This window comes from Schistocerca cancellata, chromosome 2 (genome assembly GCF_023864275.1).
Source record: "Schistocerca cancellata isolate TAMUIC-IGC-003103 chromosome 2, iqSchCanc2.1, whole genome shotgun sequence".
In the NCBI taxonomy this organism is placed as follows: domain Eukaryota; kingdom Metazoa; phylum Arthropoda; class Insecta; order Orthoptera; family Acrididae; genus Schistocerca; species Schistocerca cancellata.
Genome location: NC_064627.1, coordinates 283099036 through 283115467, shown reverse-complemented (window position 1 = coordinate 283115467; position 16432 = coordinate 283099036). Strand labels below are relative to the sequence as shown.

At 42.6% G+C, this 16432-nt stretch overlaps 1 long non-coding RNA gene and 1 other non-coding gene across 2 annotated transcripts in view; both read right to left on the bottom strand.

Annotated features, from left to right (window-relative positions):
- The window catches only part of LOC126161625 (uncharacterized), a 1324793-nt gene that overhangs the window by 1142774 nt on the left and 165587 nt on the right, over positions 1-16432 (bottom strand). The window lies entirely within an intron of this gene.
- On the bottom strand, positions 6592-6665 carry Trnat-cgu (transfer RNA threonine (anticodon CGU)). The gene has a single exon. It is a non-coding gene; the product is annotated as a tRNA-Thr (tRNA).

Sequence of the window (16432 nt, the reverse complement as noted above, 5' to 3'; positions counted from 1 at the left end):
GATAGGGTGTGAGGTTGCTCTTTATTTAAACTCTTGGGCGTAATTAGTAAGGGCAATCGTTGTACTGTACTATTTGCGTTTTGTCACTTCAGTTGCCCATCTTATTACAGCCAACAGCTTTGCCGCAGTGGTAACACCGGTTCCCATCGGATCATCGACGTTAAGAGCACTTGGATGGGTGAGTGTCCGGGTCGGCCTAGAGCTGTTGGCAAGTGGGGTGCACTCAGCCCTTATGAGGCAAACTGAGGAGCTACTTGATTCAGAAGTAGCGGTTCTGGTCATGAAAACTGACAACGGCCAGGAGAGCGGTGTGCTGATCACATGCCCCTCCATTTCTGCATCCAATGACGCCTATGGGCTAATGATGACACAACGGTCGGTCGGTACCGTTAGGTCTTCCGCGGTCTGTTTGGACGGAGAGAGAGAGAGAGAGAGAGAGAGATACAAACAGAGTATTCTATTACAGCCGTGGAGAAACTTAAGCGATCCCAGGGTACCTAATTCGCGAATGACTCTGATTTCATGGCTTTGTTTGTCCAGGTTCTCGTCTAATTTTGATGACCTGAGTTTTATCATTTTTGCAACAGTTTTCAGATTTAGTTCCTCTTGCATTGTTTGAATTCTCGTATATCTTGAAGCAGCTGATCCATCTGATTTCTCGTTTTGTAATACAGGGTGTATAAAAACGAATTATCCGATTTGGCTCGTCTATATTTCTGAAACTAATAAACGTATACAATGAATTCTGTTTCTTGAGCAACAAAAAACTCAAAAAGTTTTTTATACCTTTTCATAAGTGTTCAAAATGCCCTCCTTGAGATGCACGGCGTATGTCAATGCGGTATTCAAATCGTTCGCACTCTGCAGCGAGTATATGTCTTGAGTCACAGCTCCCACAGCTGATGTTATGCGATGCTCAGTTGATTCACTGTTTTTGGTAACGGAGGCACATAAACAGGGTCTATTATAAACTCCCACAACAAAAAATCACATTCCGTCAGGTCCGGTGACCTTGAAGGCCAGTAATGTAAGGCTGAATCATTTGGTCCAGTGCAGCCTATCCATCGTTCAGTAATCCTTTGATTTAAAAATTCCCGTGCTTCCAGATGCCAGTGTGGCGCCGCCCCATCCTGGTGGTAAATGAAGTCGTTCGAATCAGTCTCCAACTGTGGCAAAAGGAAGTTCTCATGCACACCGAAATATGTGGTTCCTGGAACAGTGTTCTCGGCAAAGAAAAATGGACCATACACCTTTTCCCGTGAAACTGCACAAGACATTAAATTTTGGAGAGTCCTTGTCATGTTGTAGAACTTCATATGATTGTTCCGTAGTCTATATTTTCACATTATGAGTGTTCACCTCTCCATTTAAATGGAATGTTGCCTCGTCACTAAAAAATAAGCATGGAATAAAACTGTCGTCCTCTATCTTGCCGAGTACGAAATTACAAGACTCCACACGTTGTTGTTTGTCACATTCATGAAGAGCTTACAGTAGCTGAAATTTTATGGTTTCACGTGCAAACGTCGATGCTACACTCGCCAGACGGACATCGGGGACATGTTGAGCTGTCGAGCTCCGTGGCGAACGGATTTCTCCAGACTCCTTGTAAAACTATGGCGAATGCGTTCGACGTCTGTGTCAGACGCTCGGGGACGGACCGGTGATTTAACTTTACACAAACAACTTGTTTATCGGAATTGTTCATGCCATCTCCTAATGTTCTGTGCTGTACGAGGATCCACACCACACCTAGTACGAAAGTCACGCTGAACAGTTATTAGGAGGAGGAGGAGATTAGTGTTTAACGTCCCGTCGACAACGAGGTCATTAGAGACGGAGCGCAAGCTCGGGTGAGGGAAGGATGGGGAAGGAAATCGGCCGTGCCCTTTCAAAGGAACCATCCCGGCATTTGCCTGAAGCGATTTAGGGAAATCACGGAAAACCTAAATCAGGATGGCTGGAGACGGGATTGAACCGTCGTCCTCCCGAATGCGAGTCCAGTGTGCTAACCACTGCGCCACCTCGCTCGGTAACAGTTATTACTGACCCGCATTGCGCAAAACGTAGAACATAACACTTTCTGTTCTCCCGACACTATTTTTACGAGAACTGAAGAGGGCGTACACTGCTGCTACCTAGCGGGAACCATGTAAAGCTCTAGAATTTGCTCTTTCCAACAACACGTTGTTCACGCACGTATTTCAAATAACATAATAATTATAATTTTTCTTTTTTCAATTGGTTGGTCCTTTTTGATACTTGTGTTTTGATATTGGTGCCTAGGCCCCATGAGGTGCTCCCATGCAGAATTTTTGCAGAAATGCTGCTTTATAGACGCTTATCGTCGTTGTGACGCTGAGTTCTTGACTTGGAAATAGTTGCATAAGTTCCTTCGCCATTCTGCATGCTTTATTTTTTTATGCTTTGCACATGTCAGTGAAAGAATGCTTGGTTGTCAGTTGTTCATAGTCTTGCTCCATGGCATGTTTTGGCCTTGAATATTTATATTCCTTTCCCGGTGCGAACCCTGTTTTGCAGAAATATACCGCTGTTGTTTTGTGCGGATTAATTTCGATTTTGTTTTTCTGCACCATTCCACAGTGACACCAAATTGTCCCTGTAAGTATCCTGATGTCAAACCTACGATGTCTTCAACCTGAGAAATAAGCAGTGTCTCCTAGGAACTGCGCTAACTGCACATTTGCAATCATTAGCACATCAGCAACGTACGTCGTAAACAAGAGCGGCGCCAAGACCAATTCTTGAGGAATTCCAGCATCCGCTACTTTTGTCTCTGATCGGGTTCCCCGACCTATACGAGATCTGTTCAAATAATCGATTCTCGTCATTTTAAAATTTTATTATTAATTTTACAGATCAATAGTTCTTATACCCTTCAAAGTATTTTTCTTTCCTATGCACACAATTTTACCAGTGGTGTTACCATTTTGCCGAAGCAGTGCTTGATAAGATCCTTTCAGATGACCTTGCGACGAATTTACTTTGATGCCATCAACAGTCTGAAAACGATGTCACTTCAGTATTGGTTTTAATTTAGGATATATGAAGAAATCGCAAGAGTCAAGTCCTAAGGAGGCCGCGAGAGGACAGTCACCTGGTTTTTTTTTCTTGTTTTTTTCCCACAAAAGTGACATTCACAAAGCTGAGTGCGCGGGCGCCTTGTCTTGGTGCAAGAACCACTACCCTTATCTACATAACTCTGACCTCTTTTTGCGGATTTTTTTCACTAACTGTTGTAAGACGCCTTGACAGATCGCTGTTTCATCTTTTCTAAACATAAGAACATCACTTGTAGAGGAAGCCCTTACTAGTCGAGGATTACTTTTAGATCGTGAAAACCATTTGTAACATTATGTACGACCCTAAGCATTATCTCCGCAAGCGTGTATCGAAAGTTTAAATGCTTCCGTAAAACTTTTACGCAGTTTCACGCAAAACTGTGAGACCATCGTTGTTCCGGAGAAACGCACATTTTAAGAATCGCCACAAACACTTAAACACGCTGTAATCAAATAGTAATACGACGAAAACTAAACGAGACACCAACACTCCAAAAACACGTGGTTACAAAGGAGGTAATGCACAAGGGAGTAGTTTCAACTGCATATCACTAAATTAGTGGGAATTAGTGAAGTTCGGTGGCAGGAGGAACAAGACTTTTGGTCAGGTGATTACAGGGTTATAAATACAAAATCAAATAGGGGTAATGCAGGAGTAGGTTTAATAATGAATAAAAAAATAGGAGTGCGGGTTAGCTACTACAAACAGCATAGTGAACGCATTATTGTGGCCAAGATAGACACAAAGCCCATGCCTACTACAGTAGTACAAGTTTATATGCCAACTACCTCTGCAGATGATGAAGAAATAGATGAAATGTATGACGAGATAAAAGAAATTATTCAGGTAGTGAAAGGAGACGAAAATTTAATAGTCATGGGTGACTGGAATTCGTCAGTAGGAAAAGGGAGAGAAGGAAACATAGTAGGTGAATATGGATTGGGGGGAAGGAATGAAAGAGGAAGCCGCCTTGTAGAATTTTGCACAGAGCATAACTTAATCATAGCCAACACTTGGTTCAAGAATCATAAAAGAAGGTTGTATACCTGGAAGAATCCTGGAGATACTAGTAGGTATCAGATAGATTATATAATGGTAAGACAGAGATTTAGGAACCAGGTTTTAAATTGTAAGACATTTCCTGGGGCAGATGTGGATTCTGACCACAATCTATTGGTTATGAACTGCAGATTGAAACTGAAGAAACTGCAAAAAGGTGGGAACTTAAGGAGATGGGACCTGGATAAACTGAAAGAACCAGAGGTTGTAGAGAGTTTCAGGGAGAGCATAAGGGAACAATTGACAGGAATGGGGGAAAGAAATACAGTAGAAGAAGAATGGGTAGCTCTGAGGGATGAAGTAGTGAAGGCAGCAGAGGATCAAGTAGGTAAAAAGACGAGGGCTAATAGAAATCCTTGGGTAACAGAAGAAATATTGAATTTAATTGATGAAAGGAGAAAATACAAAAATGCAGGAAATGAAGCAGGCAAAAAGGAATACAGACGTCTCAAAAATGATATCGACAGGAAGTGCAAAATGGCTAAGCAGGGATGGCTAGAGGACAAATGTAAGGATGTAGAGGCTTGTCTCACTAGGGGTAAGATAGATACTGCCTACAGGAAAATTAAAGAGACCTTTGGAGAGAAGAGAACCACTTGTATGAATATCAAGAGCTCAGATGGCAACCCAATTCTAAGCAAAGAAGGAAAGGCAGAAAGGTGGAAGGAGTATATAGAGGGTTTATACAAGGGCGATGTACTAGAGGACAATATTATGGAAATGGAAGAGGATGTAGATGAAGACGAAATGGGAGATAAGATACTGCGTGAAGAGTTTGACAGAGCACTGAAAGACCTGAGTCGAAACAAGGCCCCGGGAGTAGACAACATTCCTTTTGAACTACTGATGGCCTCGGGAGAGCCAGTCATGACAAAACTCTACCATCTAGTGAGCACGATGTATGAGACAGGCGAAATACCCTCAGACTTCAAGAAGAATATAATAATTCCAATCCCAAAGAAAGCAGGTGTTGACAGATGTGAAAATTACCGAACTATCAGTTTAATAAGTCACAGCTGCAAAATACTAACGCGAATTCTTTACAGACGAATGGAAAAACTGGTAGAAGCCGACCTCGGGGAAGATCAGTTTGGATTCCGTAGAAATGTTGGAACACGTGAGGCAATACTGACCTTACGACTTATCTTAGAAGAAAGATTAAGAAAAGGCAAACCTACGTTTCTAGCATTTGTAGACTTAGAGAAAGCTTTTGACAATGTTAACTGGAATACTCTCTTTCAAATTCTGAAGGTGGCAGGGGTAAAATACAGGGAGCGAAAGGCTATTTACAGTTTGTACAGAAACCAGGTGGCAGTTATAAAAGTCGAGGGGCATGAAAGGGAAGCAGTGGTTGGGAAAGGAGTAAGACAGGGTTGTAGCCTCTCCCCGATGTTATTCAATCTGTATATTGAGCAAGCAGTAAAGGAAACAAAAGAAAAATTCGGAGTAGGTATTAAAATTCATGGAGAAGAAGTAAAAACTTTGAGGTTCGCCGATGACATTGTAATTCTGTCAGAGACAGCAAAGGACTTGGAAGAGCAGTTGAACGGAATGGACAGTGTGTTGAAAGGAGGATATAAGATGAACATCAACAAAAGCAAAACGAGGATAATGGAATGTAGTCAAATTAAGTCGGGTGATGCTGAGGGAATTAGATTAGGAAATGAGACACTTAAAGTAGTAAAGGAGTTTTGCTATTTAGGGAGTAAAATAACCGATGATGGTCGAAGTAGAGAGGATATAAAATGTAGACTGGCAATGGCAAGGAAAGCGTTTCTGAAGAAGAGAAATTTGTTAACATCGAGTATAGATTTAAGTGTCAGGAAGTCATTTCTGAAAGTATTTGTATGGAGTGTAGCCATGTATGGAAGTGAAACATGGACGATAACTAGTTTGGACAAGAAGAGAATAGAAGCTTTCGAAATGTGGTGCTACAGAAGAATGCTGAAGATAAGGTGGGTAGATCACGTAACTAATGAGGAGGTATTGAATAGGATTGGGGAGAAGAGAAGTTTGTGGCACAACTTGACTAGAAGAAGGGATCGGTTGGTAGGACATGTTTTGAGGCATCAAGGGATCACAAATTTAGCATTGGAGGGCAGTGTGGAGGGTAAAAATCGTAGAGGGAGACCAAGAGATGAATACACTAAGCAGATTCAGAAGGATGTAGGTTGCAGTAGATACTGGGAGATGAAGAAGCTTGCACAGGATAGAGTAGCATGGAGAGCTGCATCAAACCAGTCTCAGGACTGAAGACCACAACAACAACAACATCACTAAATATCTCCGTTGGGGCGTAATTCAGCATGTTCGGTTATTTTCTGATCAGACCTCGTATATGCGGCAGGGGTCAATAGCTCGAGGAGAGCGAATGTAATTACAATGAAATCCAGACCATTAGCTGCTTACAGGCGTTGATAAATATCAATGTGGACAGTTGAAAATGTGTGCCCCGACCGGGACTCGAACCCGGAATCTCCTGCTTACGGGGCAGATGCTTTGTCCAACTGAGCCACCGAGGACGCAGAGGACAGTGCGACTGCGTGGACTTATCTCTGGCACGCTCCCCAACTTACTACCCACACACTACATTTGTAGTGCCCCTACCCACTATACTCATTACTCGCGGCAGCCAGTCTACCGATTCCTGAAAGAGTTTGAGCAATGTGAGTGCATCCGGCCTGAAGAAGATCATTGGCCGGTAAGCCTTATCTATTGGTAAGACGGTATTTGTTCTTCCGAGTCCCGGTCGGGGCACACATTTTCAACTGTCTCCGTTGATATTTATCAACGCCTGTAAGGAGCTAATGGTCTGGATTTCATTGTAATTTCATTCTTCGAGAGCTGCAATATTACCAATGGTATCTGTTCGTTCGGACATGGCCGAAAGAACAGATACCATCTTCATATAGGAGAGCGAATGTCCGAGTTTGGGTTTCGATGTTTTAACGCATCACGCATACACGACTCGACCTACACCGCTTCATGAAGTTACTATTGCTGCTAATGACTACATTAATATTGCTCATTAGTGGCAGTAAAAGCATTATTGGTTGTATCCCGTCCTACGTGCAGATCATCATGGATGATGATGGAGACGACGAGTTAAATGTTGCCTCGTCTTCGGATGAGGACACTGTGGCTGTCATCGATCCTATCCGTTCAGCATCTCAGGGTGGAGAAACTCGTTCTTCGCGTTTCTCGCCTTCGCTTCCAGTTCATCTGATGACGGCGACGAGGAGGAGGATGACGATAGATAGATAGATAGACAGGTAGATAGATAGACAGATAGAGAGAGAGAGAGAGAGAGAGAGAGAGAGAGACAGAGAGAGAGAGAGAGATGAGAGAGTTCCCGTCAGTCTGTGGAGAGTTTTCAGCGGCAGGGAAAGAGCAGAACTAGCAGCTGGGGCTGTTTTGAGGCGCGCCCCACTGCACACAGCAAGCGCACTGCTGGCACCAACTCAGCAGACTTCTCTGCTAAATGTGCAGCCCATGTAGCTGCTGTTTCAAATCTCACTGGACAGTGGCTTTTCCTGTCCCGCCAGTCGTGCTCTACTGGTTTGTCGTTCGTATGCGCTGTAAAAAGTGTGAACCACTTCGAGATACACTGTGAAACAGTCAACGAAAACATAAATTAAGTGCCGAGATACATATCGATTCTCTTTACAAATTGTGCCGAAATGCCTGCCCGCTGTCGATCGTTTTTACAAATCAGAAATACGTGTAATCTGACGTTTCACTCTTCGACTATTGGAAATCGTTCGTGCTGCATGAGCATAAGGCCTGTGAAACACGAGCCGTTCGTTTGGACTGAGTCCGTTACGCCCCGGACCCAATTAGCGACCGAGAGAGGTGGTGCAGTGGTTAGCACACTGCACTCACAGTGTGACGGTTCAAAAACAGTGTGGGGCCATTTTCATTTACGCTTTCTGTGATTTCCCTAAATCGGTTCAGGCAAATGCCGGGATGGTTCCTTTGAAAGAACACGGCCGACTTCCTTCCCTGTCCTTCCGTAATCCGATGGGACCAATGACCTCGCAGTTTGGTCCACTCCCCCAAATCAACCTACCTACCAACCAACCAACCTAATTAGCGAAGCACTCAAGAATGATGAGCGGTGATCTTCGACTGTGAAAAGTAAAATGTTGTCAATAAACGGCCTTCGCTATGAACGAGGAGAAATTTGCTAATTTAGCTGCACTGTTGCTTGCATTTCCACAGAGGAAATTAAAAAAAAAACACAGGAACTAACAGAAAAAATGACTTACATTTAATTACGCTCACCATTATTCGTTGTTTCTGGAAAGTCTGCAACTGAGACATTCATGATTTAAATAATGAAAAATTGTACCTGTTTTCTTAGTTTTTCATGCTTAGCGCAACGCGTATCGTGAATTTGTCCTCATTTGAAAGGGGATCTATTTACATAATTTTTTGTGATGTTTCCATTATGATGTTCTGCCTCTCTTGCAATGTAGTTGTCTTTTCGAAGTTACATTTCAAATGGAAAATCGGGGAAAATAAATCTTGGAATGTTTTATATATGCTAATATTAACGGCAGTATTTTTTTCTGTCTGCTTACAAGTACGGGGCCTCTTCCATTACAGGGAATATCGCACACACGAAAATTATCATTTAAACTGTTTATTTGTGCAATCAAAAAATGCTACAGAGATATTATGGCGGTATAATTTCACAAAGCGTTTGCATACAGTCAGGCGTGTTACATTTTCTGCAGATTCATTATATACATGAAGTTCTCATTTATAACATTTATTTTACCATGATAGATTATCTTTCTTTTTCGTTGTAGATTTCAGTAGAGTTTGTGAGGAAATGCACATATTTATGGAAATTACTACAATTACCACACGCAGGAGAAACATTTTTTAAAAAAGATAACTTATTCGCTATCTAGTTTGTCATTGAGATTTTTTCCCATTTTCTTTTTTTGTGGTGCACAAAAATTTTCCGCTCGTCCATTAAATCCATTGTATGTTATTTTTGGACAAGGTGGAGTATCTTCAGATCCTGTTCTCTGTTTTTCAATACGTTTCCAGTGTTTTTCTGTGTGTGTTGCTATTCGCCGGCTGAAGTGGCCGAGCGGTTCTAGGCGCTACAGTCTGGAACCGCAGGACCGCTACGGTCGCAGGTTCGAATCCTGCCTCGGGCATGGATGTGTGTGATATCCTTAGGTTAGTTAGGTTGAAGTAGTTCTAAGTTCTAGGGGACTGATGACCTCAGAAGTTAAATCCCATAGTGCTCAGAGCCATTTGAACCATTTTTTGCTATTCGTAATTTTGTAAACTTATCTGTGTTACTTTTGATGTGTTCAGTGTATAATGTGAAATTTCCTTCGAGTTTATCCCACATAGTAGCTTGAGCAAGTTCTATATGTTATTTTGCACATTCCTGAGCATGAGAATTTATCATTTTTATTGTATAACTTTGGACTAATTTCTATTGTAGTTTATTGTTTGTGGAGAAAGCAACTTTCACTTTATGTGACCTAAGTAGAGTTGCTGTTTTTTGAGAAATGTTGCCTGCATAAAGTATGCTGGCCATAAATTTGATTGTATTCTTGGTTTCTTCTAAAGCGCCAGGAGCATCTTTCTTTTCTTGTTATTTGTTTCTGCATTTTGTCTAGCAGTGAGCTCGGACAGCCACTAGTCACTACTATTTGTTTAATGATCTCTAATTCCTTCTCACTGTCTTCTTGGTTCAATAGGATTTAGTTTGCTCTGTATACCATCGTTTTTTATGCAGCTTTCTAGTGTGCATCTGGATGACGAGACGTGGCAGCGATTCCGTTGCTGCAAATGGCCTTTTTTGTGTATACCTTGAAATTGTGCCTGTCGTTTTGATGTTCTATGCATAAACCTAAAAAATAATGCTGTTATTTTTTTGTATTGAGGTCTGAAATTTATTTTCTTGTGTACACTATTGCACAAATTTGTTGACACCTTTGACTAAAATTGAGGTATCGTCTACATATCTTTTGTAGTACACTACGTTCTTTAAGGAGGTTTCCTGGTTGCCGAATATTTTCCATTCTTGGTTGTTTATGAAAATGTCTGTCTTTTCCACTTGTGGTTGAGTCCATGGCTAGCCCATCTGGTTGATGATAAAAATTACATCTAATGCAAAGTAGTTGTAGTTGAGGATTAGTCCTAGTAACTACATAAATTTACTCTTCTTAAGATACTCCCACACGCCCAAAAATCATATACAATGAATTTAATGGAGGAGCTAGAAATATTTGTACAGCCACAATAAGCAAGGGGGGGAAAACTCTCGATAAGAAGCTAGATAGCGCACGGGTTAACTTTTTAAAATGTTTCCAGCATATTATTCCATAAAAATGTACATTTTCTCATAGATTGTACTCAACTTCTACAACAAAATAGAAACATAACCGATAATTCAACAGTCAATAATCGTAAAATAAATTTTATCAATGACAATTTTATGTACACAATGAATCCACAGAAAATGTAACACGTCTCTTTGCGAAATTATACCATCGTAATATTTCTGTAGCATGTTTTGACTGCAAAAATAAACAATGGAAGTGATTTGCGTGTGTGTGATATTCTGCGTAATGGAGAAGGCACTATATTTGCAAGCACACAGACCAAAGTACTATCTCTAACATTAGCATATAAAAAACACTCTAAGATTTATTTTGTCTGATTTTCCGATTGCAGTATAACTTCAAAAAGACAACTACAGTGCAATCGAGGCAGAACATCGTACATGCAAAACATCACAAGAATAACAGAACGACATTTTCACTCTGCAGCGGAGTGTGCTCTGATATGAAACTTCCTGGGACATTAAAACTGTGTGCAGGACAGACACTCGCACTCGGGACCTTTGCCTTTCGTGGGCAAGTGCTCTGCCATATGAGCTGCCCAAAGACGACCCACAACCCGTCCTCAAAGCTTTCCCGTTAGAGCGGGGTGCGCTTTTTGGATCAAAGCATGCCGTTCGTTTCGTGCCATTCGTTTCGGATCTAATGTTTCCTCTGGATTTAGGCTTCTTCACCTTAGGTCTGCGTTTGGAGTGTCCAACTATCTTGATTAAGGGCGGAGCCCGTAAAATACGTCCATACCAACGACATCTCCATTCTTGCAGCTTCTTATTGACTGGAGCCTCACAGTCTAGTTTTCGAATTGTTCTGTTGTTGACATGGTCGAGCAGAGAAATGTCTAGTGACCTTCCCAGTACCCGCAGTTCCACAACCTGCAATGTGTGCTCCGCACTTCCAGGTGCGGACAAACACTCGGTACCATACAACACAGGCCTCACCATTGTGCGGTGTGCAGTATATACACTGACGGAAAAAATCAAAATACCAAGAAGGAGTTGTGCGACATAAACGGAAGTCGGTAAGCTGTTTCTACATCTGAAAGGTGATATCTGTTCAGTTTTCGCACCAGTCGCTTAAGAGTGGCGCAAGTAGCGCCACTGTGAGGATGCAAATCAGGTTTGCTTTAAAAAACACTCTGTAACAGTCGTGCTCGTTAGTTACCTTTGAGACTGGATGTGATGAGTTGATGTTAGTCAAGACTGTCTTTAAGGTGACAAAGACGTCACCATCAACACCTCACTGAGTTTCAAAAAATGGCTCTAAGCACTATGGGACTTAACATCTGAGGTCATCAAGTCCCCTAGACTTAGAAGTACTTAAACCTAACTAACCTAAGGACATCACACACATCCATGCCCGAGGATAGGATTCTAACCTGCGACCGCAACAGCCGCGTGGTTCCGGACTGAAGCGCCTAGAACCGCCCGGCCAAAGCGACCGGCTCACTGAGTTTAAACGAGGTCTGCAATACGGCTACGCGAAGCTGGATGTTGCTTCTGCGATACTGCAGCAAGACTTGGCAGGAATGTAGCCAATGTACACGCCTGCTGGCAATGGTGATCACGAGAAGACCGCGCTCCAGACAGCCACTTGGCAGCATCCAGAGGGGAGACCATCGTGTTCGACATACGGCTCTGTCGTATCGTACTGCATCAGCAGCAGTGGTGTCAAGAGAGAGCTGATTGGAGAGCAGGGTGGAGCTCTGTTGTATTTCCTGATGAAAGCTGGTTCTGCTTCCGGGCCAGTGATGACCATGTGTTGGTTACAAGGAAACTAGTTGAGAGCCTGCAACCAACCTGTTTGCGTCCTAGACACACGGGACCTATACTTGGAGCTGTGGTCTGTGCTGCTATTTCGTATGATAGCAGGAACATTCTCGTGGTTATCTAACGCACTCTGACTGCAAATCTGTACGTCAGTCTGGTGTTGTGCTGCCATTCATGTACAGCATTCCAGGGGGTGTTTTCCAACAGGACAACGCTCGCCCACGTACCGCCGCTGCAGTCCAACATACTCTACACAGAGCATCGGCATGTTGCCTTGGCCTGCTCGATTACCAGATCTGTCTCCAATGGAGCACATATGGGACATCATCGGTCGACAACATTACCATCATCCACAACCAGCATTAACCGTTCCTGTATTGACCGACCCACTGCATCAGACATGGAACCCCATCCAACAAACTGGCATCCGGCGCCTATACAACACAATGCACGCACAGTTGCATGCAACTACTAGCACATATTTGCAATTGTTTATTATGTTACCTGGACAAAGGTATTCCCGAAATTTCATTACTCTACACGAATTATTTTTTGGTGCTGCCATTTTTTCCGTTAGTGTATTTCATTTTAGGGCGATAAGCATCTTCTTATCACAAAAACTCTAGTAACATCTCCGAATCGCCTCCAGGTCGCTTTGAGTCTTTCTAACACATCCTCAATCACACAGCCGTCACTCTATAGTCTAGAACCTAGACATCGGCATGCCTGCAGCACGCACGGTGCGTTAATCTGCATTGTTTCTACGTAGTCATCTGGATGTTTAAACAGAAGCCAAATCTTTCCGGACGGTCATACAATGTTTGGACTTCAGTTTCACGATCCTTCCTGGTATCTGCTGCAGGCATCACATCGTCAGCGTATAAGATTGTCCATGGTAGGAGAATACCCAGACCTCGTCCCCATCATGGAACCACTAACCCAAGACATCCCACTTCCCCCACACCCGACCCAAAGACACAGAAACTAACCCCAGAAAATACACACACACACACACACACACACACACAAGAACCATAGAACTAAGTTAGACATAAAAAGTAGCACAGACATAAAATTTATGCAATTGTTCACCATTGCCACCAAAGTCATCCCCCTAAGGTGCTTGCCGGCCGAAGTGGCCGTGCGGTTAAAGGCGCTGCAGTCTGGAACCGCAAGGCCGCTACGGTCGCAGTTTCGAATCCTGCCTCGGGCATGGATGTTTGTGATGTCCTTAGGTTAGTTAGGTTTAACTAGTTCTAAGTTCTAGGGGACTAATGACCTCAGCAGTTGAGTCCCATAATGCTCAGAGCCATTTGAACCATTTGAACCTAAGGTGGTTGGAGGACTTGATGTAAACATGAGAGCACACAGTTGACTGAAATCAATTGTATTACATCAAACTATCCAAACCTCCCACCTATAGCAGGCAATATAAAGAAAAGTGGCACTGCCAATGTTAATGTTAATGCTAATGTTTAAGCATGTATGTCCATATCTATCTATAGACATATACACACATGTAGTTAATAAATAAATAAATCACTTAAGTAGTAACATAAAAGAACACCACCACAACTCACACACATAAAATGAAGCAACACCACACTAAAGCACAAACACCAGTCACCTCAAAGCACATCCGCACCGTATATTACTGTACTGTATTTTGATCGTATGCTACAACCTCTTTGTATTCTAAGGTATTCCAATAGAATTTATGGAGTAATCATGATGGAAAATATTGTATAATCTATGAAACTTACACTGTATTTCAATATGACTTAAAATCTTTAATCTTTAAATCTCAATTTCTAATATATTTTATTTTTAATATACTTTATTTTATCTTATATTTATGTATACTGTCTCATACTCTATACTGTAAATACGATCAAATGGACTTTTGCAAAAAATACTGAAATAATAAATAAATGAATGAATGTACTTGTACAGGAAAAGGCTGAAAAGGTTAATGCAAGCCCTCAAGCAGCCCACCCATCCCCTTCAGGGATGGGAATGAAAAGTGAAAAAAAAAAAGTCCATGGAAGTCCATGGTAGGTTGCGCGTTGTGGTATCCATTACGGTAAGAAAGAGCAGCGGAGACAGAGCTGAGCCTTGATGAACGTCAACTGCCTCAGAGCAGCTGTCACTCAGTTCCGCAGAGAACCTCTTCTGGATGGTGGTGGTGCTGTACAGTATTTACACATTTTATCTAGTTTCCGGAACCTGAAGATCGCGAAGAGCGTACCAGTCACCTGGTGTGGTAATCGACCAAATAACTGCGATTAGTTTCAGTGCCAGGAGCAGAACCGACGTGCCCGATCTAGCGGGCTCCAGCGACCACGGTTATCTTCTGTTTGCGGTGTGCACCCCCTGTGATCCCCGGCAGTGCCGCGCGGGCTGCTGCTGCCTGCTTGTTGACATTCCATTCAATTTCAAATGCGACTGAACAGCGCAGCGAGACACAAAGTAATTATTTATCAAGTTTATCGAACTGCTGTAACTTTTTCCCGTCATTTAATGAACGTTCGCTATTCGTGTTTTACAGGCGTGTTTTACATCGCACTTCAAACAACGTTCACTTTGTAGGCACACATGAAATTAAACCGCAATTGGAATAAGCCTGTTAGCCGACTGACCGGTAAATTGTATACAGGTGTGCGCTACGTAGCGCCGAATGCACTCGCGCGGTTGGCAGATGGAAAGACGCAGTTATTTCAATTCGTCTCAATGAATAGCACGTCAATTTCATTTCACGTCCCTTTCGGGAATTATTTTCATGTTGCTGAGTTCGTGGAAAACCGGAATGTAAAATTTATTCGGTCAGTGGCAAACTGTAAACCGTTATCACATAAAAACTGGTTATATTTCATACTTATGGCATTTCTACGCCTGCACATCTAACAGACACAATTAAATTAGCTAACGAGTCAGGCAAGAAGACACAATGCCAAAACACGGGATTAAGAATCGAGAAAATACCATTCATACTTTGAGCATTATTGTTGGAACTAGGCCGATCACTAATCAGTGATGTGGGCAAACTAAGTTCCTGGTACACCCACGTTTCAATACTTCTTTATTAGCCACTTAAACGTTTTAGGGTCGCTAACCCATTATCAAGTACACCCTAAAGCTGTTAAAAGAAATAGAAGAAGTAAGAATAACTGAAAAAGGTAACAATGGGAAAATTATTGCATGGTAAAATGTACAGTAATTATCGTAATATCTGCAAAGATTAGGGACTTCTTTTTCACTGCTGTTTACATTTAGATCCGCTGCCTTTGTAATACAGGGGTCGTATTCTCTACAATTGACCTCTTAGCCGTCACATTGGTCTCCCAACACCATCCAAAACTCCTCAGATATACCCACACACTCACACAAAATGATCTACACCCAGATGTACTTACAAGGGGTGTTCAGTAAGTAATACAACACTTTTTTTCTGAAAGGAGGTTGGTTTAATTCAGGATTCCAAATTACCATATTATTTCCTGCTCTTTTAGCTACAAAATTCTATTTTTCAACATACCCTCCTTTCCAAGCGATGGTCATACGCCAACTAACTGGGATGGCCCGTAGAACTCTTCTGGTCGATGTTACCGCCAACGTTTTGCTGCATCAATAATCTCCCCATGATTCACGTACTGCTTGCCTGTATGCCCGCAGAGCAGCACTGTACTGGTCGAGTCAGCACCAACGTCTTGCTGCATCAATAATCTCCCCATGATCCACGTACTGTTTCCCGCGGAGTGCATCCTTCATTAGGCCAAACAGATGGAAGTTGCTCTTTATGGTCTTCACAGCTTTGAGTACCCCAACCGGTGGACGAGTGCATCACCACTACCGACAGAGACGTCCAGTCGTGTAGCGAGGTGTTTCACTGTGATCCATCGATCAGCTCGAATGCTCGAATGTGGTGAGTCATAATGTATGTGGCCGACCAGCACGCGGGAGATCTGACAGGTTTCCACGACCTTGTTGTGCTGATGACAGACGCATCGCTCTACTACTCACCGTGCTTTTGTTCACTGACAGGTCTCCGTAGATATTCTGCAAGTGTCATTTTCCGCCAAAAGAAACTCAATGACAGCTCTCTGCTTGGAACGCACCTCCGTTACAGACGCTACCTATCGGAATTTCAAG